This window comes from Stegostoma tigrinum, chromosome 1, assembly GCF_030684315.1.
Source record: "Stegostoma tigrinum isolate sSteTig4 chromosome 1, sSteTig4.hap1, whole genome shotgun sequence".
In the NCBI taxonomy this organism is placed as follows: Eukaryota; Metazoa; Chordata; class Chondrichthyes; order Orectolobiformes; family Stegostomatidae; genus Stegostoma; species Stegostoma tigrinum.
The window spans coordinates 35,732,975-35,756,718 of NC_081354.1; positions in this window are offsets into that span (position 1 = coordinate 35,732,975).

Genomic DNA, 23,744 nt, shown 5'->3' on the forward strand with positions numbered 1-23,744 from the left:
CAATTCTATCAGAGCTTGCATTTCATGAAACTGCCAAACAAGTCAATATCACCTCCTCCTACATATTTCCTATATTTGTTCAAATTAGCTCCTGAAAGATTTCCCCTGAAAAAACCTGTGCATTGGTTTGCACCAGCATAAATGTCTTCGATCAGCCAAAGGTAGATTGTTCATTTCTAAGTATAGTAATCACTGGTCTTTGAATGATGTTCATACTCTACAGCATCTGTGCAAGGTATTGCAAATAGGAAATCAAAGTGGTATGTGTCCCACAAGATGGATCTAAGTCTTTTGAAAGAAGGCTGCAAAGTAGCTTATAACTCATGAAAAGAACAAAGAATTTCACCTGCTGCAACACATTCTACCCAGTCATATTTAAATGAAACAAATTTTGCTGAAAATTGACAGGACTTAATGCAGATGGTTAAGTTGGTATCACTACAACAAGCGCTTTCCAGCTATGACCCTCCCAATACTTACAGGATGTGCAGAAGCTGGTGAATTTGAATGGGTCAACAGGTTCTCAGGATGATGAGGACACATTTGTCTTCTCTGCTCAATCTCCCAACCTCCCAGACTGTTCACCTTGCAAGTGGCATGATTTTGTAGAATCATTGAATGGTTATAGCATGGAAGGCAGTCATTCTATGTTAGCTGTCTGCAACAGCAACTGTGACCGTCATCTTTAACCATCTCTTTTAAATGCCATGAGTGAATTTGCCTCCACCATACTCTCAGGCAGAGTATTCCAGATCCTAGCCACTTGCTGCATAAAGACAGATTTTTCTCATGTTGCTTCATTTTGCTGATCACTTTAAATCAGTGTTCTCTGGTTCTCTACCCTTCTGACATCGAAAGAGTTTTCTCTATCTGTTCTGCCCAGATCCCTCATGGCTTCAAACACCACTGTTACATTTCCCATGATCCTTCACTACTCTAAGTAGAACAGCTGCATCTTCTCTAACCTAATAATCAGAGGTGTAGATAGAATGGACAACCAGAGACTTTTTCCTGGGACAGAGGTAGCTATTTTGAAGGGGCATAGTTTTAAAGTGAGTGGAGATGGTTATAAGGAAGACATCAGGGGTAGGTTCTTTACTCAGAGAGTGGTTGGGGCATAGAATGCATTGCCGGAGAGGGTAGTGGAGTCGGCCTCATTAGGGGCATTTCAACGGCTATTAGATAGCCATATGGATGATGGTATAAGGTAGGGATGGAGGTTAGATAAACCTTAGGATTAGGCTAAAAGTTCGGCACAACTTCGTGGGCTGAAAGGCCTGTACTATGCTGTACTGTTCTATGTTCTAACCTCTGAACCAGAGTCCCATATCTCTGAAATCATTCTTGTGGAAGTGAATTCTGTACTGCTTCTTCCCTGCCCCACCCTCATTGAAACATATTTAAAAAAGACCACTCTGCAGCAAAATGATGGTATGCTGCTTCAGCAAATGGAAAAGAAATTCCACCCTTGAGTACTGCCATCCTATCAATTTGGCCATTTGGCTTCATTGACAACCTTCTATTTGTTTATTTTCATCTCAGAGTGTGGACATTGCTGGCTAGGTTGGCATTTATTGTTCTTCTCTGGTAGATACCAGTGTTTAACTGTATTGGAACAGCTTGACTAGGGACACAACCCATTCTGGAACAGAAGCTAGGACATTGAAGGAATCCATCGCCTTTGGTATATTACGTGCCTTAAACTATTTCTTGAGTGAATAACAATGGCTGAAAACTAGCTTTCATAATTCTGGGGACCTCAGGGAGGATGGATAAGATTTTAACTCCTGTCCCAAAAGTACCTAGGCCTCTGTGTTAGTGATCCAGTAAAAATAGCACGCTATCACCTCATTGTAGATGTCAATTAGCAGCATAAAGAGAGTGATATGTCTTCTTGCCAATGGTATTTGGGCCTCTTGCAGTGTCAGGCCTCTGGAAGGTGAGAACAGACAGATTTGCAGCAAGATGTTACTTCTGAGGTTTTTTAAGACCTAAACAGCAATAAATGGCAAGACTATTGGCCATCCATGTCACAGTCTTACAATTGAGCAAAGACATTGTGGAGCCTGATGTCTCCGATGGTTATGTGGAGTTAAGCTTCTGTCTCCTTATGGGTGCTAATAGCAGCTGCAGCGCCTTCAGTGCCATACCATCAGTTCAGCCTCAGCAGTGGCCCCCCCCGCTGTCTCACTCTGGACGCTACCAGAATTATTTGAGTGGGCTACCTTCTTCTGCGCTGCAGACCCTGGAAATTCAATGCTGTCATTAATTAAATGGCAAACATGGAGTCATTCTCTTAAATGGGCATCTCTTGGAAGATTCAGACTTTGGTGCACCTGTGGCCCATGTGTTATCAGAGTCTGGTGTTTGTCAAGACACCTATAAATATTCTTTCATGGAAAGATTCTGCCTTTTTTTACTGACGGCAGAGTAGATTTTTTGCTAGTGCTGGGCTATTTTTCACAATCATCAATGCAGTCATGAGTTGTCAATGAAGCTGTCCCTAGGTGCTTCACAGAAGATGGGAAGGAGTTGGAGCAGTGGAGAACACAAAGGAGGAAGCTAATAATAGACAGGAAACTGTAAGCACATTTTGTCTACACATGACCTCGCTCCAGAATAAATGTTTTAGAGCAGCAAGTGCCTCTTCTTCACAAGGAATAATATCAGCCAGCTACACCACCAACTGCAGCCACAGCTCAAACCTTACATTGGTGGGCCATGGGCATTGCCACTTGCTGCTGTCAAGATCATTGCAGCCTCTTAAATTTGTGCCACAGACACAATTCAGTTCATACACAGGTAAACATCAAGAATACATTGTCCAGCTTGTAATCCATTGATATGAGCCTTTCTACGCCAAAGAGCATTTACATGTCTTTCCCCAAATCTAGAGTGGAAGACATGAGACCTTCGTAACATCAAATGCTCCTACTTAATTTAGCCCATCATTCAAATTCAAACTTATCCTCGCAGTATCATAAATACATTAGCTTCTTGTAGGGCTGCTGTGGGAATGGAAAAATAACTCATTGTGGAGGTACGAAACAAATTTTGTCGCTAAAACTGAATGAGGGTATTGTAAGGGTGGCTTTGGTGTCTATGCACATCTGTGCACAGATCATGGGGAACTAAGATTTAACTTGCACAGAATCTGTGTAATCTCTGAGCAACAACATAATGGTGTCCCAATACCACTCACACTCAGTCAGATCCTGTCAGGTCTATTGAACAGCATTGAAGGGTTTGAAAGTTGTGGGCACTTTACCCGTTTTGATATAGTCCATTCTGTTGAATTGAAGAGAAGAGTATGAGAATGAGTTTAACCCCCCTTGCCTGATTATTAAAATGAAGCACGTAGGGTGGGGGTGGGGGACGGGTGCGGGAGAGTGGTGAGGAACTTAAGCATCTGAAAACTTAAGAATACAAAGATGATAGGACAAGAGGGTCTATGGCTGTTGGCCTGCAATAAGATCCTAGCTGATCAGATTGTCGCTTAACTCCACGTTCCAGCCTGTTTTCCACAGTCCACTTTACACGCATGTTCCCGTGAAGATCTATTTAACTTCCATTTAAGATTGCAGGTAACCTACCCAAAACCTCTGGGATCTCTTTTACTATGCAATTTTGACCTGCTGTGCAATAGGGAGCAACGACACATTCTGAGGCAGACAAAACCTGATGGCAGTACAGTCAGAATTAGTAAGATCTTTAAGCTTTTTTTTTAAAGTTTGAAAGCTCCACAAGTAAACTTTGAACATCCACCTTCTGGGAGTTTTCCCCAGAACCTAGTTCCCTTTTCAGAGCACACAACCTAGTCTCAGGATTTATCCTTGGGTCCCCAGTATCAGTCTCTTACGGCCCAAATTTAACACACCAGCCAGCTGCTTACCATCAATTACGAAATCCTTTTTTAGAGATAGGCTCACAACTACAGAGATGAGCCTCAGGGGTAAACTATAAATTCATTATTCATCTGCTAATACTCTGCTAAAAGGTTGGAACTTGAACAACTCAGAGCCTGCTACTGCTACCATCATCGACAGATTACCAATACATGATGCTTAAAAATAACCTAGATGTCTGGCCTCAGCTTGTAGAGTGATAGAGTCATACATCACAGAAACAGATCCTCCGGTCCAAAGTTAGTGCCACGCTATTGAGGACCAGCTTAAAATATTCACCAAGCCTGCCATCTGCTGTTTTTTATTTTTATTCTTTTATGGGATGCAGAAATTGCTGGCAAGCCCAGCATTTATCACCGATCCCTATTTGCCCTTGAACTGAATGATGTGCTACGTCGTTCCAGACAGCATGTAAGAGTCAGTCACGTTGTGTCGACTATGAAGTCACATGTCAGCTCTGAACCACTCAGCTCAAGTTTAAACATTTGATTTCCATTTTCTTTCACGACTGCATGTTCTTTTTATGTCAAAACTCACAAATAAACATTCTAGGCAGACGACATCCAAATCATCTTTCATCTATTTAAATGCAGCTTAATTGTTCTCCTTTGCTTTTTTAATGATTTTGTTAAAGTCACAAAAATGACCAATAAAAAAATCTAGGTAGCTATTTTTATTCAGGTCTTGTAGGGCATTGAATTCCTTTCTGAACATCCTTATCTTGCTATTAAAATGAAGTAGGGGCTTAATTATATGAAAACATAAGAATACAAAGGTGGAGGCACTTTGGCCACTTTAATCTGCTGGAACGTTTAATAAGATTACTGCTGATCTGATGGTGGCTTAAGTCCACTTTCTTGCCTATCCCCAATTACTCACTTTACCCATATTTTACCATGAAGATCTATCAAACTTCAATTTTAAATTGAAGGCAAATTGCCCAAGGTGGCTTAGATCTTCTTTAATTATGTTATTTTGACCTGATACATCAGCTCACCACACTCAAAAGCTTGATCTCCTAATCTCTGGAAATAAGATCTGACAACATAGTGGTAGTAGAAGGAAAATATTCTGCCTGGAAGTCAGTGGTGAGTGGGGTTCCACAGGGCTCTGTCCTTGGGCCTCTACTGTTTGTAATTTTTATTAATGACTTGGACGAGGGAATTGAAGGATGGGTCAGCAAGTTTGCAGACGACACAAAGGTCGGAGGTGTCGTTGACAGTGTAGAGGGCTGTTGTAGGCTGCAGCGGGACATTGACAGGATGCAGAGATGGGCTGAGAGGTGGCAGATGGAGTTCAACCTGGATAAATGCGAGGTGATGCATTTTGGAAGGTCGAATTTGAAAGCTGAGTACAGGATTAAGGATAGGATTCTTGGCAGCGTGGAGGAACAGAGGGATCTTGGTGTGCAGATACATAGATCCCTTAAAATGGCCACCCAAGTGGACAGGGTTGTTAAGAAAGCATATGGTGTTTTGGCTTTCATTAACAGGGGGATTGAGTTTAAGAGTCGTGAGATCTTGTTGCAGCTCTATAAAACTTTGGTTAGGCCGCACTTGGAATACTGCGTCCAGTTCTGGGCGCCCTATTATAGGAAAGATGTGGATGCTTTGGAGAGGGTTCAGAGGAGGTTTACCAGGATGCTGCCTGGACTGGAGGGCTTATCTTATGAAGAGAGGTTGACTGAGCTCGGTCTCTTTTCATTGGAGAAAAGGAGGAGGAGAGGGGACCTAATTGAGGTATACAAGATAATGAGAGGCATAGATAGAGTCGATAGCCAGAGACTATTTCCCAGGGCAGAAATGGCTAGCACGAGGGGTCATAGTTTTAAGCTGGTTGGTGGAAAGTATAGAGGGGATGTCAGAGGCAGGTTCTTTACGCAGAGAGTTGTGAGAGCATGGAATGCGTTGCCAGCAGCAGTTGTGGAAGCAAGGTCATTGGGGTCATTTAAGAGACTGCTGGACATGCATATGGTCACAGAAATTTGAGGGTGCATCCATGAGGATCAATGGTCGGCACAACATTGTGGGCTGAAGGGCCTGTTCTGTGCTGTACTGTTCTATGTTCTATGTTCTAACATCCCAGGAATAATACTCAAGACTTACGTTCCAGACCTTGCCACAGTCCTAGTGAAGCTATTCCAGTACAGCTACAACTCTGGCACCTACCCCAGAATATGGAATGTTGTGCAGGTATGTCCTGTACACAAAAAGCAGATCAAATCTAACCCACCCCAATAGTCTCCTCTCAACCATTAGTAAAATGAAGGAAAGTGTCATCAAAGGTATAATCAAGCAGCAGTAACCTGCTCAGTGACATTGGTTTCCATTGGGATTATTCAGCTCCTGACCTTACAGCCTTGGTTCAAAGTTGGATAAAAGATTGGAAATCCAGAGATGGGGGTAAGAGTCCTTGCCCTTTAAATCATGACCACATTTGACCTAGTGTGGCATCAAGGAGTCTCGCAAAATTTCTAGGTGGGACCTAATTTTCAAAGGAATTTGCATTTAAGGAACCATGCTAATTTTTCAAAATCTTGATCCAGCTTCATCAACCTAAACCATCAATTAAAGACCATCTATTTACCTCCTGGAAATTCTACAAAAATCTAATTCCGTCTCATCCTTAAATTCTCTATATGATTCTTGAACTATTACATTGAACATAGCAGCATTAACTCTGTTACAATCTGCAGACTGTTCATCAGAAAGTGATGAATGAACCTCCAATACTTTTCTGACCAAAACACTTTGTCATAGAATTTATAGGTGTGGAGCTGGATGAACACAGCAGGCCAAGCAGCATCAGAAGAGCAAGAAAGCTGATGTTTCAGGTCTAACCCTTCTTCAGAAATGGGGGAGGAGAAGGGGGGAGAGGGGGAGGCGGAAAGAAGATGGACAAAGAAAAAGATGTCAGCTTTCCTGCTCCTCTGATGCTACTTGGTATGCTATGTTCAGACAGCTCCGCACCTTGTTATCTCAGATTCTCCAGCAACTGCAGTTCCTACTATCTCTTGTCATAGAATTATCCAAGTTTCTTTTGACTATTTTAACAATGCAGCAATTTTCTTAAAGGAGGTAAAGAACATTTCAACTCCTTCCTCACTGAATTTAGGCATTAGATAAGCGCCAAGTTACTGAGTATATTGAAGAAAAGGACTGATAACTTTTCATATGTCAAAGGCATCAAGGAATATAGGGGAAAAGCAGGAATATGGCATTGATAGAGAAGATCAGTCATGGTTAAATTTAAAGGCAGAGTGGGCTTGAAGCACTGGATGGTCTACTCCTGCTCCCTGCTCTTAGTTTCTCTATTTCTGTATTTCTTGCTCAATCAAAATCAGAAATGAGCTCCAAATGATCATCAAACCTGTGTGCTATCCTCTGCCCAAGTAATTGAAGATTTTTTCTGTTTGTTCAAATTCCCTTGGTTTCCTAAATTCTAAATCAATTTTTTCATATTTCCTTTTGTTTTTTATTCCCTTTCCAGTCCAACGCTTTTCAAATTTCTTATCTTTCTTGAAATCAAGTTGCTTCATTAGTAACTGAATCCTAGCTAGCTCAAGCTGCTTTTTTATCTTATTTTGTATTTTTAACCTGTTACTTTATAAGTTCTCCTGTTTCTGACAGTAAGGGACCTACATTTGTCTTCAATCTCTTTCTCTTCACATACTTATCTTTTCCAGTCAGTTTTTGTGCACTCAACAAGCTTACTCTGTCACTCTATTTTCTCTTTCCTAATCAATTCCTTTATTATCCTTTGCTGAATTCTAAACTGATCTCAATTCTCTTGTCTATGCTTTTTTTCTGGCCAATTTATATGACTCTTCCTTGGATCTAATGCACCACTCACTTCCCTTGTATAAGCCATGTTTGGCCACTTTCCCATTTTCCTTTAGCACCGGACAGGAATGAAAATGAACAGTTCACTTATGAACTTTATTATCTTGGATTCTCCAGCATCTGCAGTTCCCATTATCTCTGATAAGCAATGAGGTCCAAAACCACCAGCTACCATCATGTGATTTGCACCTGTAACCCCAGAGCACTTATGAATATTTGCCATTGTCTTTTTGCTGTCATCCATTCAAATAATGTTCCCAAATCTATCACAGCCAACTCAGGACTTGTATCGTCATAATTTCCTTGATTTAGGATCAGGATACTAGTCGCAGAAATAATTAAGTCAATCACCATCTGGATAATGCGTTTTATCATATTAGGATTGCTTATCCCCTTGCATAATTAGATTGCCATTATTTGTTTCTTGTCACACAATGGCCTACTATCTAGCTGCTTACTCACTACTTTGATCCAGAAAACCATCTTGCACACAATGCAGTAATTTCTCCTCTACACTATCATTACCAATTTAATTAGTCCAATTGATACATAGATTAAAGTCACTCATAATTACAGATGATCTTTTATTGTGAAGACCCCTGCAATCTATATAGCAGGCTGTCATTTAAATAAAATTTCTTGAACCCCTAATCAATACTGAATCAAGGTCCGCACCCTGGCCAGCAGTTGGGAGTAGGAATTTGGCTAAAGCAATATCTGGTTGTAGATTTCCTCAACAATTGTCTCAATACGTGGGTTCAGAATTATTTCAACAATTGCATGGGGATGGAAAAGATTGGAGATTCTGTTTATCTGTTTTGGAATGCTTTTGTGGGCTACTCCTTTTAGGAGAGGAGAGACGAGGAATGAGGCCCAGTGACTCCTGCTTCCTCCCAATGCATACACAATTCAAAGAGAAGGATTTTTTTAATTCTGCCATGGGATGTGGGCATCCTTGGCAAGGCCAAGGTCTTTGCACTCCATCCCTAGTTACCCTTGATCTGAGTGGTAATCTAGGCCATTTCAAGGGGCAGTTAAGAGACAAACACATTGTTATTCGCATGAAATCACGTATAGTCCTAATGAGGTAAGGATGGTAGATTTACTTCTATAAAGAATAATGGTGTATCAGATGGGTTTTCACAATCAGTAATAGTTTCACAATTAACATCACTAATATTAGCTTCAGACTCCAGCTCTATTGACTGAATTCAAATTCCACCAGCTACCATCATGTGATTTGCACCTGTAACCCCAGAGCATTAGCCTGAATCCCTGGAGTACTAGTTTAGTGACATTAATACTATACTACCAAAACTCTGGATTAACTGCACCTAGTCTTGTCCTGTCATGTTTCCACTGCTAGTTTTGGACCTCATTGCTTTAATGCTAATTCCTATGCTACAGAAGCACCATTATCATTGAGCTGCTTCTGTATCTTCTTGTTGGAGTGGCATCACTGCTCCAATTTGCTGTTTTAGACGTTATTGAGACTGGGGTTGTGGGCAGGTGTGAGTGAATGAGTGAGTGAGACAGAGAGAGAGAGAGGAAGAGAAAAAGTGGAGCAAGCATTAGGCTAAAATCAAAGCCAACAAAAATATAAATTACTGGAAAGACTCAGCAGGTCTGCCAATACTTGTGGAGAGAAATCAGAGGGCAGGAGTCTCTGGTACACGGACACTCCCAGAGAGAAATGGAAACAATTAGTATCAATTCATTGTGTTTACAGATTGTGTCATTCCTGTAAGAAAAAAATGATTTTAGATATAGTTTATGAATACTTTGCAACACAATGTGGTCTGACTAGCATGTTTGTGGGTAAAAAGCTGACTTCAAGTTCATGGTTTTGGAGATTTTGTTACATCTGGGTCTATTGTAAATTAATTAATACAGATTGAATATTATGAATAGTCAAAGTTTTATTCTCATGTAATGTAGCTACAAGAATAGTAGAAGGTGAAAGGAGCCTGGTAATTTCAGCTTTACCAGCTCTCATGTTCCTATATATCAATCCAACTGTAATACCACATCTAACCTCACAAACCTTACTAAACATATCACAAATGTGGCAATATTTCATGTGTTTTACAGTTAGGTTAACTTGTTAATCCAATGTGGTGTCACACTGGCACCAGTGTGATATCCTTTTCATAATGACCTCAGTTACGTGAATATTACCTTATTAGAAATATTCACAAGTCCTTATTCACTATTGGGTTTTGGCTATACAATCTATGATTAATACACATCGATTTACTTCACACAAGCCAAAAAGTCCCATTTTGTCTGCATGTATTTGATGATAAAGATTGATGAAAAGGACATAAGCACTTATAGGATATTATTTTCACCTTATTCTATTTACTGTTTTTGTGGAATTACACTGAAGAAGTGACAGCTCTATAGTCAACACTTGATGAAAAACTGACTATTAATTGTTTAAGGACCACAGTAGATAATCTGTTCGATCAAACAATGGGATTTTTTTAACCATTGACAAACAGCTAAACATCAAAAGCTAAGCCTACCCAACAACCACAAAAAATAAAGCCACAATGACACAAAAGTGTCAGATTCCAGATGGTAACTGAAACTGTTTTGCAAATGGCATTTACACTCGGTGCTCCCCAAGATCTTGAGTTTCTTCTGCCTGAATCAATTACGTGCAGGAGGAAACAGGAACAGTCTAAGGGGAATCCCCGTCGCCCCTGTGGAATTGTTCACGTGTATTATTAAAAGGTCTATCCTAGGATGGGATCAAAGCAATTCCTTTCATGACTCGTGATTTTTGCCTCTTAACTCAACTGCAATGTCAGGCAAAGCAAATGACTGAAGCACTGGAGAAGAAAGATAAGATTTCCAGCCACAATAGAATGATATTTTTGAATCAGACTTGTTTGCATTTCTTGGACCCCTCTTGAAGAACCTTTGACTGTGTTGGGACATTTTTTTCTGGCCAGAGGGTGTAACAACAAAGGAGCAAGAGTTGATTGCTATTTCAGAAAAAAACTTTTCAAATTTCTACCTGTGTGTGCAGTAATATTTCCTGAAAGATTTGACATGCATTTTTATACTATGTTTCCTTGTCCCAAACAACTCAACAAATGGAAATGGTTTTTATCTTCTCTATCTGTTCCCCTTTAAATCTTGAAACTTCAATCAATTCATCCCTTAGCCTCCAAGGTCCAGGGAGTATAAATTTAGTTTGTGTAATCTCTCCTGAGTACTTAATTTTGATTTTACCTCAAAGTTTAGATCTAATGATGAATTTATGTGTCACTGCCTCACATTTGCCGCTGTTCAAATCCATTTGCTACAGTATTTTATTTCCTATTCATCAATGTCTCTTCGTAATTTTATGCATTCATCTACCATCCTGCAAATCCACGTACCGCTCAGCCAATTTTCTTAATAATCCTAACAACCAATAATTTGCTTTTAATGGCATCAGTTTCAATTTTGGCCAACAGGTGCTCATGTGGGATAGTATCAAGAAACTTCTGAAGGTCTTTATTAATATATGCAACCGATATTCCCCTGCCCACTACCTTGGTTACTTCTCCAAAAAATTCCATTGGATTTGTCAGATGTGATCCTTTATAAATCCACGCTGGATCTCTCTGACCGGCTAAAAGTTTTCAAGATAATGAACCGCCCTATCCTTAATTATAGACTTTATTAATTTCGTGATAACAAGTGTTACGCTAACCTGTCCGTAATTCCTTAATTTCCCTTTTTCACCTTACTTTGATAGCAGAGTGGCATGTGCAATTTTGGAGCCTTAAAGTTACAGGCTTCTCAATTGAGAAAGCTTTCATGGGAATCATGTGCCCTGTGGAGTTGTCACAAGCAGACAAGCTTGTGCTGAGATGTATAATGGCCCACTGGAACTGTCAAACAACCTTTAAAAAGAACTTAGAATGCAAATGTTTGTTTTCACATTAGCTTAGTAGAAGGAATTTCAATGAATTGTTCCCTTTATCAGTTTTATAAACTATCATCCATAGATATATAACTTTATATTTGTTAGCCTGACTCATGAGATTTGTTCAAGATAAATATTAGAAGAGTTCTCATGTGGAGGGAGGACAAAGGGTCAGTGTACTGGATTGTCATATTGTTGCTAAATTGGTATAAAGGCTACAGAATGTCAAGGGAATGAGTGGTGGCTTGAGTTGACATTGAAGGTAAGAGGGACCTTGGGAGATGAATATAGTCTGCTGGAGAAACTCAGTGGGTGTTTATTTCTGAAGAAGAATCAATAGATTTGAAAAATTAACAGATCCAGACCAGCAGCAACAGCAGTAGTGTGAGTGGGAGGAGAGGTAAGCAATAGAAATATAAAGGACAAATGCAGCAGCAGAAGATGTGGGAGGAGGTGAAATGAAGGATCGGCAAGGTGAGAGGAGAAGCTGAGGAGATAAAAGTATGGTGAGAGTAGAAGCAAAAGGAAAGACTGAAATAGGAAGGAATGGAGAGAAGACGATAAGAAATGGGGATATGAAGGATCGTTGCAGAGAAACCTAAAACTAAAAAGATGAAAGAGTGGCATCTGGCCACCCCTGACCCTGGTCACCTGATTTGTCCATCCTCACAGTGGAACATCTTTCTGTAACCAAATGGAAAGGTAAATAAGCTCATCAATGCTCACTGAGTAAATTTTTGACTTTTACTCAAACAGTCTTTTTTCCATCTCTTAAATTACTCATAATTAAACAAAAAGAAAGAAACTTTTCTTTAGTGTTTGCTCATAGCAATAATCTGGTGATTAGTCTTCAACTCCACTGACTTTAAGCCAGTTCTAGAAGAGTAGCAAACCCTAGACCACATCAAAAAAATCATTTGGACCTGTAGATAGACCATATAGTTCCTAGGATTATATGTACAAAGTGTGGTCATGCCAGGCAGTTCCCAACTTCCTAAATCCCACTGACGGTGGCACGGTAGGACGGTGATTAGCACTGCTGCCTGACAGTACTAAGGATCCAGTTCAATTTCAGCCTTGGGTGATTGTCTGTGTGGAGTTTGCACATCCTCCCTGTGTCTTCATGGGTTTCCACTAGATGATCTGGTTTCCTCCCATAGTCAAAGATGTGTAGGTCAAGAAGATTGGCCATGCTAAATTGCCCCATAGTACTAGGAATGTGCAGGCTAGGCATATTAACCATGGTAAGCACAGGATTACAAGTTTGGGTGTGACGGTCTTCCGTAGGTTGGTGTAAACCCAAGGGCTGAATGATCGCTATATGAACCGAAGGGATTTTATGATTCTACCTTCTATAAACTTGGCTGGGAAAAGGAACTGGAGGAGAATCAATGGGCAATAGTCCTTATTAACATGTACTCATGAGGTTTTCTAGTCCAGTCACCCAGATGAGGGTTTGCCCAAGATTCAAAGTGGAATGTACCAAAGTACTAAGTTAGTGCTGTACCAGCCATGCAGTTTTGGCCATTAACCTTACACTCTCATATTTAACAGGGTTGAGTTCAGCAGAGATTTACCTGCATTTCATCCAACCTGATCTATTGCACCTGTTGTTCCCAATGTGGTGTCCTGTATACTGGGGAAACATAACGCAGACTCAGGGGCCAGTTCGTAAAGCACCTGTACTCTGCACGCATCAACCAACCTGACCTTCCGGTTGCCGTCCATTTCAATTCCCCCTCCCACTCCCCTGATGTCATGTCCATCCTTGGCCTCCTCAACTGTCAGATTGAGGCCAAACGTAAACTGGAGGAACAACACCTGGACTTTACCTTGGAAGCTAACAGTCCAAAGGCCTTAACACTAACTTCACTAGTTTCAAAACCCCTCCACACCCAGCCTTATCCCATGTCCAGCCCTCCCCATTCTGAACAGACCTAATCTATCTATCTTCTACTCATCTATCCACTCCACCCTTCCCACAGACCAATTCTTATAACGCCTTATCTACATCCACCTGTCATCATCCCACCTTCCCTTCTCCCTGCGTCACTACCCCCTCTATATATTTCTGGGCTCCTGCCCACCCACCAAGTCCTGACAAAGGCTTATGGCCCAACACACTGACTTTCCTGCTCCTCTGATGCTGTTTGACTTGCTATGCTTTTTCAGCCTCACACCAGTAGACACTGGTAATATTGTAATATTTTCAAGCCTGAAAAATGTTGAGTTTTATGGGTTATGGCAGCAGTGTGAAAGAAGTTAAGCATGTCCCCCGTCTCTCACTCTCTTCATCAACTGACCCCTCCCTGTCTCCCTCAACCTTCAGCAACTAAACCCCCCTGCCATACACTCACTTCACTAAACACATATATCTTACCCAGCCTTTGTCAATACCTCCATCTCCCTTTCACCAGTGACTGATCTCTCTCCCTTCACCAAACCTCCAGCTTTCTTCTTTTCTTCACCAAACTCTCCACTCTACCTCCATTCGTGAATTCCACACCATCTTCCTCTCCGTCCACAAACTGCTACCTTCTCTCCCTCCTTTCATTAACTCCCACCAACACTCCCTCCTTTAACCAACTCCCCACCTTTACTCCATCCAGTCACCAGTATCACCCTCTAACCATCTCCCTCATGGGACAGTTGATAAAAAGACTGATTAAGTGAAACCGTACCATTCCACACACATTGTCACAGAGCAGGAATTAAACATCCATGAGTGGTAAATTAGGCCATGCCCTCCAGTGGGAAAAATCTCTAAAGGGGTCAGAGCTGTCAGGGATTGCTCTTAGTTTCCGAACAACTATTGCCACTTCAGAGCATGCAACCACACAATCATGTCATGGGACCAATCCAATTGGGAAGTCCTCATCTAAACCTTGATGTGGAGGGAACAGTTTCAAAGTATGTGGTAAATGCAAAACCCGGAAGCATTGTAGTCTGTGAGCGTAGAAATACATTGACACATTGGTGGAGAGGGCAGATAAACAGCAGAAGTTCAATATGGAGAAGTGTAATGTGTTACATTATGGTAGAAGGAAAATTAAGAGGCAATATATAACAGAGATACTCTAAAAGGGATCCAGGAGTAGATAAATTTGGATGCATATGTGCACATGTAATTAAAGGTGACGAACAGGTGAAAATAATAAAGCATATGGTATCCTAGGCTTTATTATTGGGGAAGAGTAGATGAGCAATCCTGAATATGTACAAGACACTAGGTAGACCTCAGCTGGAGTATTGCACACAGTTCTGGTGGCACATTTCAGGAGAGATGTGAATACATTAGAAAGTGTGGTTTACAAGAATGCTATGAGACATTTCAGTGATGAGGATAGACTAGAGAAGTTGGGCTATTTTCCATATCAGAGGGGAAGACTAAATCAAGATTTGATAGAGTTTTTTCAAATAATAAGGTGCCTGGACAGGTTGGGCACAGAGAAACTATTACCACTCACATAAGGTTCAGATATAAGGGAGGACAGATTTAGAACAATTTGCAATAGAACCAAATGTGATGTGGAAGAAATATTGTTCACACAGCAAGAAGAATGCACTGTCAGGAATATGTGAAGGCAAGTTCACTTGAGGCATTCAAGAGGGCGTTACATAAGTATTGTAATATAAACAATTCAGTCTTCCTGGAAAAAAGGTAGGATAATTGCATTGGTATACAGAAAACCTATGCTGCCATGATGGGCCAAATGGTCTCATTCTGCTTCGTAGTGATTCTGTGACTCTGGTATTTTGTAACTCTGGATTCTGTTGAAGTCTTTTTCAATTTCAGTCCTAGCTCTCAATTCCCTCTCTAACTTGTTTTACTTGTACATCCAACTGCTTTCTCCAATGGTTTCAAATGTAAATCTAAAGAATCTAGTTCACTCCCAGACTGTTGAAAACATATCACAGCAAATTTCAAGCATCATTTATTTTTCCTGTGTTTCTTAAGCGGCACAATATTGCTGGTCATTGCTGATTTCAAAGGTAACAGGGCATCAGCAGTATTGTTTGATTTAATTGCCTGTACCTTTATGTAATTTTACGATAATTGGGTAGGATTTCTTTCTGTTTCCAACTTCTGCAGAGAAGACGGAAGACTTGTTTTTCATGTTTCATGCTTCCATTTTAGAATTTTTGACATTTTAGGAGTGTTTTGGATTGAAATCCATGACTCTGCCCATCAATCTGATGTAACTATAAATGAATGGCCTAAATTTTGTTCTTTTAGGTACGTATTTTTGTTTAATCTTGAATTATTTTAAATCTCAGCATATGCAGTAAACTGGTTTGTAAGATGGAGTTAAATATTTAGATCTTAATTCTAAGATCATTAAAATAAGGCAGAACAGAACTCAGGTCCGCTATCATATCTTGACTTCCACCCAGCCATAAATTGCAAGGCTCTTTACGAATATGGAGACATGCAAGTTATCAAAATTCAGTACATGATGTTGTGTAAGGTAATGATTATGAAATGATTAATCATTGAACTAAGATGAAGCTCAGCCCAGTCTAATATATAACACAGCCGTTGGGTGAAACATCAGACAGACTTCTGATGGACAAACCTCTACGGTTACCATGGAGATCAAAGGTAGTGACAAATTGAAAATAATACACACCATTTGGCAAGGATTGGGAAAGTTTTAAAAGCTAGCAAAAGATGATGACAAAAAATGGAGAAAATAGACCATGAGGGCAAACTAGTAAGTAATATCAAGACAAAGGGCAAGAATGTCTTTAAACATATATAAAGAAAGAGACAAAGCGAGAGAGACAGAGTGAGAGAGAGAGAGACCAAGGGCCCATTTCAGAGTCTCCAACTGATGTCAAGCAGAAACTGGAGGAGCAGTGAAGGAGGATCAAGAAGAAGAGAGAAAGATGAACGCTATTGTAATAAAATCTTGCACTGAATTCAGTTTCAAGATGGCACTGGAGCGTGGCAACACTTTACATATAACACGCAAGAAAACATTTTTTCACTGTCCTTTTAATATACATTGTCACAATAAATCTAAATCTAAATCAAAGCAAACACAGACCATTTAGAGAACAAGAGAGGGAAATAATAACGGGAACCAGGAAATAGCTCAAGAGTTGATTAAATATTTTGCATCAATCTTCATGATAAAGAACTCCAACACATTTCCAAAAACACTACATAGTTAACAGGCTAAAGTTGTGATAGGTCAGGAATAAATGCAATAAATTAGAGGAATAAACTTTAGCAAAACTAATTAGGATTAAGGCTAATAAGTACCCTAAACCTAATGAGTTGCTTCCTCGGACTTTAAAGGAAGTAGTTACAGAAATAGTGGATGCATTGGTAATAATCTTCCAAGAATCCCAGAGGATCAGAAAACTTCAAATACAACACTTGTATTTAAAAAGGGAGAAAGAAAAAAAAACTAGATAAATTTGGGTCTGTTAGCTAAACTTTAATATAATCAAGCAGATTCTGCATGGCTTCACAAAAAGAAATCATGCTCACGAAATTTGTTAAAGTTCTTTGATGAGGTAACAAGAAAAGATAAAGGGAAACTAGTAAATGTAACATGTTCGGATTTTCATAAGAAGTTCTTATAAGTAGCTCAGTGGTTAGCACTGCTGCCTCACAGAGCAAGGGACCTGGGTTCGATTCCACCCTCAGGTGAGAGTCTGTGTGGAGTTTGCATATTCTCCCCATGTCTGCATGGGTTTCTTCTGGGTACTCTGGTTTCCTCCCACAGTCTAAAGATATATGGGCTAGGTAGATTGGCCATGCTAAAAATTGCCCACAGTGCTCAGGGATGTGTAGATTAGGTGGGTTATAGGGGAATGGGGTCTGGGTGGGATGCTCTGATAGCTGGTGTGGACTTGTTGGGCCAAAGGGCTTGTTCCCGCACTATGGGGTGGCATGGTGGCTCAGTGGTTAAAACTGCTGCCTCACAGCAGTGACCTGGATTCCACCCTCGGGCAATTGTCTGTGTGGAGTTTGCACATTCTCCCCGTATCTGCGTAGCTTTCCTCCGGATGCTCCAGTTTCCTCCCACAGTCCAAAGATGTGGGGGCTAGGTGGATTGGCCATGCTAAATTGCCTGTAGTGTTCAGGGATGCATGCATTAGGTGGAATATAAGGGGATGGGGTGTGGGTGGGATGCTCCAAGTTTTAGTGTGGACTTGTTGGGCTGAAGGGCCTGTTTCTACACTGTAGGGGTTCTATGATGTACCACACATAAGGCTACTTAGCAGTGGTATATTAGCATGGATAGAGGATTGGCTAACTAATAGTAGACAGAGAGTTGGGATAAATGGGCTTTGTCAGGATGGCAACACATAACTAGTGAAGTGCTGTCGGGATCCCAACTTATGACGACACGATGAGTTGCAATTTATATTAATGACTTGGACAATGCAAGTGAATGTATAAATTTGTCAAAGAAACAAATAGAAGTTGTATGGTCAACAGAATATCAAGCAAACTTTGCAAAGCTGCAGACAATTCTAGTAAATGAGCCAGTGTTGGCACTGATTTTTCCAGACATCTCAAAATGACAATTGATGTTAACAACTTAGGGATAGGTGCTGTCTTGGTGCAGGATGATGAGTCAGGAAAAACAGAAGCCAGTGGGGTGTTTCTCTAAGAAACCAGACTAATATTAGAATTCATCTTCTATAGACAAAGAAATATTGTAATTGTTGTTGATTCCTCAATACTTTGAAGGCTTTGTCCAACACATTAAAAAGAAAATATGAATTTACACTGATCATAATCCAATGGCCTTCATTGAGAAAGTCCAGACCCAGAATGTGACAGGTAGTCTTTTATAGTTACCATTTAATTTAAAGATTATTCACATTGCTGGAAAAAATATAACTGCAGATGCAATACCCCAAGTGTAAAATGTTGGAATGAGTTAAAGGCTGAAGAAATGTTAAGAATGTGTAGCATTGTTTAAGAGGAAAGGAATAATGAATGGCTATAAGTCTTGTGTTCTGTTTTCTCATATATTTTAGATATTTATTTATTATTGTTTACAAAATTTGTTATTTTTGAAATAATATTTCAGTTTTGGAAGAGTGGAGGCACGTAAAGACCATATCTTTTAAGGAATTTTTGGTCCCATTTCCATTTATTTATTCACAGGATGACAGAGTCACTAGGTAGGCAGCATTTATTGCACATCCATAATTGCCCAGAGAGCAATTAAGAGCCAACCACATTGCTGGGGCCTGGAGTCACATGTAGGCCAGACCAGGTAAGGATGGCAGAGATAATGGGAACTGCAGATGCTGGAGAATTCCAAGATAATAAAATGTGAGGCTGGATGAACACAGCAGGCCAAGCAACATCTCAGGAGCGCAAAAGCTGACGTTTCGGGTCTAGACCCTTCATCAGAGCCTCTGATGAAGGGTCTAGGCCCGAAACGTCAGCTTTTGTGCTCCTGAGATGCTGCTTGGCCTGCTGTGTTCATCCAGCCTCACATTTTATTATCCAGGTAAGGATGGCAGTTTCCTTCCCTAAAGGATACTCGTGAACCAGATGGGTTTTTCCAACAATCAACAATGGACTCACGGTCATCATTAGATTCTAAATTCCAGATATGTATTGAATTCAAATTCTACCATCTGCCATGGTGGGATTCGAACCAGGTTCCCAGAACATTAGCTCTATCTCTGGATTAACAGTCTACCGATAATGCCACTAGGCCATGGTCTACCCCAGTTATAGGCTGAAGTGAGAAACAAACTGTTTTAAAAACCAATGATTGTTGAATGATTGCTGTCTTTTTAAAGAAAATGTAATCTAAATTCATCCTAAGTATGGTTTCTAAAGAATTTTGGTCAAGCAGCAGTGGAACCATGGTTTGCAGATGGGCTGGAGCCAAGAGATGTACACGAATAGAGTTTTGACTAGCAACAAGGAGTTGATTGTTCTGTGGACAAGTGACTAGTTCCCTCCATCCAGTCAACGACTATGTGATTTGCTTCCAAGCAGCTGAACAGTTCCTGCATGTGCATGTTTTGGCAGGAACGATTGGATCTCTAGAGGAGAAGGAAGTGTTTTTGTACTCCTCTTTATAGCATCTCAAGCCAGAAAATAGCCTTTATTTGCCCTTTATAGTTGTTGCAAGTTATGACTTTTAATTGATAAGTAAAAGAATTTTGTAAGCAAGCCATCCTATGCCTCCTGCAAATAAGTGGAAATATCTGGAGAAGGCAGACCAAGAAGCAGTGTCCTGATCAGCAAAAGGATCATGTCAGCAATCACTGCGGTCAAGAACCACTGCATTCCGTCTCTATCCCTTCACCAATAAAAAAAATCAAAGCAAGATCTTGATGGTGGACATTTGGGAACTAATTGAAGATCCACTGGACAACCGTGACTTCAGATAATCAACAGCATCAGTGTCTGTGAGTGTAGTACCTGTATCCAGATTTTTTTTGTTACAAGTGATAACCTAAGTGTTGCTGCATCAGTAAAAAAAAATCCTCCTGGAGGCAAACTCAAATCAGAGAAGAAATGGAAAAATTCAATCTTGGATGCAGAAGGCAGGAAATGGCTTGACGAGGTGCGATCTTATAGAAGTGTATAAGGTCATGAGAGGCATGGATAGGGTGAATGCACTCAGTCTTTTTCCCAGGGTTGAGGAATCAAGGATTAGAAGGTATCATTTTAAGGTAAGAGGGGAAAGCTATGGGGCAACATTTTTACACAGAGGGTGATATGCATATGGAATGAACTGCCAGCGAAGCGGTCCAAGAGGATACATTATCAACATTTAAAAGACATCTGGACAAATACACAGGTAGGAGAGGTTGAGAAGAATATGGGCCAAGTGCAGGGAAATGGAGTTAGCATGGATGGACATTTTGGTCAGCATGGATCAGTTTGGGCCGAAGAGCCTGCCTCCGTGCTGTAGGACTCTATGACTTTAAGTGGTTAAACACCCTTTAGACTGTTAAAATAGGAGAAACCATGAAAAATTCAGGGAAGTTCAGTCAGCTGTACAACGATACAGTGTTATAATGAAACAGATTTTGAAAGCTTAAAAGCAAGAAATTACAAGACAGCTAGTAATGCAATTTAAGCTTTAGTTGAAAACTTGAATACAGAAATGCAGAGTTAAAAAGACTCACAAAGAAAAGAAACTACAATATTGTTGTGCTGTGGCAAAGCTATAGCAGGAGAGTTCATACATAATTGATGGATGCAAGAATACAAGTTTATAGACAACAGGTTATAAACAGCAGCTACTATGAGACAGTGTGAATGCTCTGGGACAGAAAAGCCTCACAGGCTTAAATAATACCTGTCCTGGATAAGGTTGGTTCTGTATAATTTAAGGCCACTTTCACAGAAAATGCAGAGGCAGTACACAGTTCCAGAACAGAAAAAAGACAAATAATAAGTTAAATTGCTCATGTAAGGATTAAAGCTTTTAGCAACTATACCTCAGACATTCCTATCAGAAACTGATTATCTAAGTTTTACAAATTCCACAATATCTGTTCACATAAATGGGCATCCTGTTAATTATAAGGTTGAAAATTAATGCGCATGACAATCCTTTTGGATCAACTTCCATGGGTGAAGAAACAGAGATTACAATTTACAGATATGACATGATGTGAGTTAGAAGGAATGGCCCCCATCGTTAGATGTATGCTACAGAAACAAAAATAAAGAACAGCAGGTAGAAGAGAAAACCTTTATTTCCAAAATTTTGAATCCCGACCCTTTAATGCATTTTTTTGTCTCATATTTCCTGTATAGCATCAGAACTCATGTAATAGCTACTTACAGCAGTTCTTTTGATTGCCAAAGGGAAAGAATTTCTTAAACTAGTATGAAAGGCAAGTTTAAAGATAATAGTTATGAAGGTCCTCATCCTGGTGCCCCAAATTGTTTAGGAGAAACAGAATGATTTAATCTTAGAAAAGATGAAAATAGTCCTTATGATACAAGTGGGCAAGCAGGCCAATGACCATAAGTACTTGTCCTGTGGTCAAATTTTCAAAAAAGTGATCGAAACATCATAAATTGCCAGCCCCCAATATAGGCTATATCAACAAGCACTTGTAGGGAGCATGCTTGCCAGGGATAATAAAGTGTGAAGCTGGATGAACACAGCAGGCCAAGCAGCATCTCAGGATCACAAAAGCTGACGTTTCGGGCCTAGAACCTTCATCAGAGAGAGGGATGGGGTGAGGGTTCTGAAATAAATAGGGAGAGAGGGGGAGGCAGACTGAAGACGGAGAAAAAAGACGATAGCTGGAGAGGAGAGTATAGGTGGGGAGATGGGGAGGGGATAGGTCAGTCCAGGGAAGATGGACAGGTCAAGGAGGTGGGATGAGGTTAGTAGGTAGGAGATGGAGGTGCGGCTTGGGGTGGGAGGAAGGGATGGGTGAGAGGAAGAACAGGTTAGGGAGGCAGAGACAGGCTGGACTGACTTTGGGATGCAGTGGGTGGAGGGAAAGAGCTGGGCTGGTTGTGTGGTGCAGTGGGGGGAGGGGACGAATTGGGCTGGTTTTGGGATGCGGTGGGGGAAGGGGAGATTTTGAAGCTGGTGAAGTCCACATTGATAGCATTGGGCTGCAGGGTTCCCAAGCGGAATATGAGTTGCTGTTCGTGCAACCTACGAGTGACATCCTTGTGACACTGCAGGAGGCCCAAGATGGACATATCATCTGAAGAACGGGAGGGGGAGTTAAAATGGTTCGCGACTGGGAGGAGCAGTTGTTTATTGCGAACCGAGCGGAGGTGTTCTGCAAAGCGGTCCCCAAGCCTCCGCTTGGTTTCCCCAATGTAGAGGAAGCCACACCGGGTACAATGGATGCAGTATACCACATTGGCAGATGTGCAGGTGAACCTCTGCTTAATGTGGAAAGTCATCTTGGGGCCTGGGATAGGGGTGAGGGAGGAGGTGTGGGGGCAAGTGTAGCATTTCCTGCAGTTGCAGGGGAAGGTGCCGAGTGTGGTGGGGTTGGAAGGCAGGGTGGAGTGAACAAGAGAGACATGGAGAGAGTGGTCTCTCCGGAAAGCAGATTTTGTACCTGGTGTGGCTTCCTCTACATTGGGGAAACCAAGCGGAGGCTTGGGGACCGCTTTGCAGAACACCTCCGCTCGGTTCGCAATAAACAACTGCACCTCCCAGTCGTGAACCATTTCAACTCCCCCTCCCATTCTTTAGATGACATGTCCATCATGGGCCTCCTGCAGTGCCACAATGATGCCACCCGAAGGTTGCAGGAACAGCAACTCATATTCCGCTTGGGAACCCTGCAGCCCAATGGTATCAATGTGGACTTCACCAGCTTCAAAATCTCCCCTTCCCCCACCGTATCCCAAAACCAGCCCAGTTCGTCCCCTCCCCCCACTGCACCACACAACCAGCCCAGCTCTTCCCCTCCACCCACTGCATCCCAAAACCAGTCCAGCCTGTCTCTGCCTCCCTAACCTGTTCTTCCTCTCACCCATCCCTTCCTCCCACCCCAAGCCGCACCTCCATCTCCTACCTACTAACCTCATCCCACCTCCTTGACCTGTCCATCTTCCCTGGGCTGATCTATCCCCTCCCCACCTCCCCACCAATACTCTCCTCTCCACCTATCTTCTTTTCTCTCCAACTTCAGTCCGCCTCCCCCTCTCTCCCTATTTATTCCAGAACCCTCACCCCATCCCCCTCTCTGATGAAGGGTCTAGGCCCGAAACATCAGCTTTTGTGCTCCTGAGATGCTGCTTGGCCTGCTGTGTTCATCCAGCTTCATACTTTATTATCTTGGATTCTCCAGCATCTGCAGTTCCCATTATCTCTGCTTGCCAGGGAATTGTCTTCTTTAGGTGGGCCAGAAAAGAAGACCCTGGGAAGACATCCTGAAAACTTCTGCTGGAGAGCACAATGCTGCCATCACAACCTTATTAAGATGTGCATGCTCTGTACCAACTGCCTGGTCATTTTCTGGCATGCTCAATTGTCATGGATCTTACACGTTTTCTGTCTATTTAACTAATGCATCATATTTAAACTGCTGTCTTTTTCAATATGTAATAAAGTATTCGAAAATTCCTTATGAATGGTT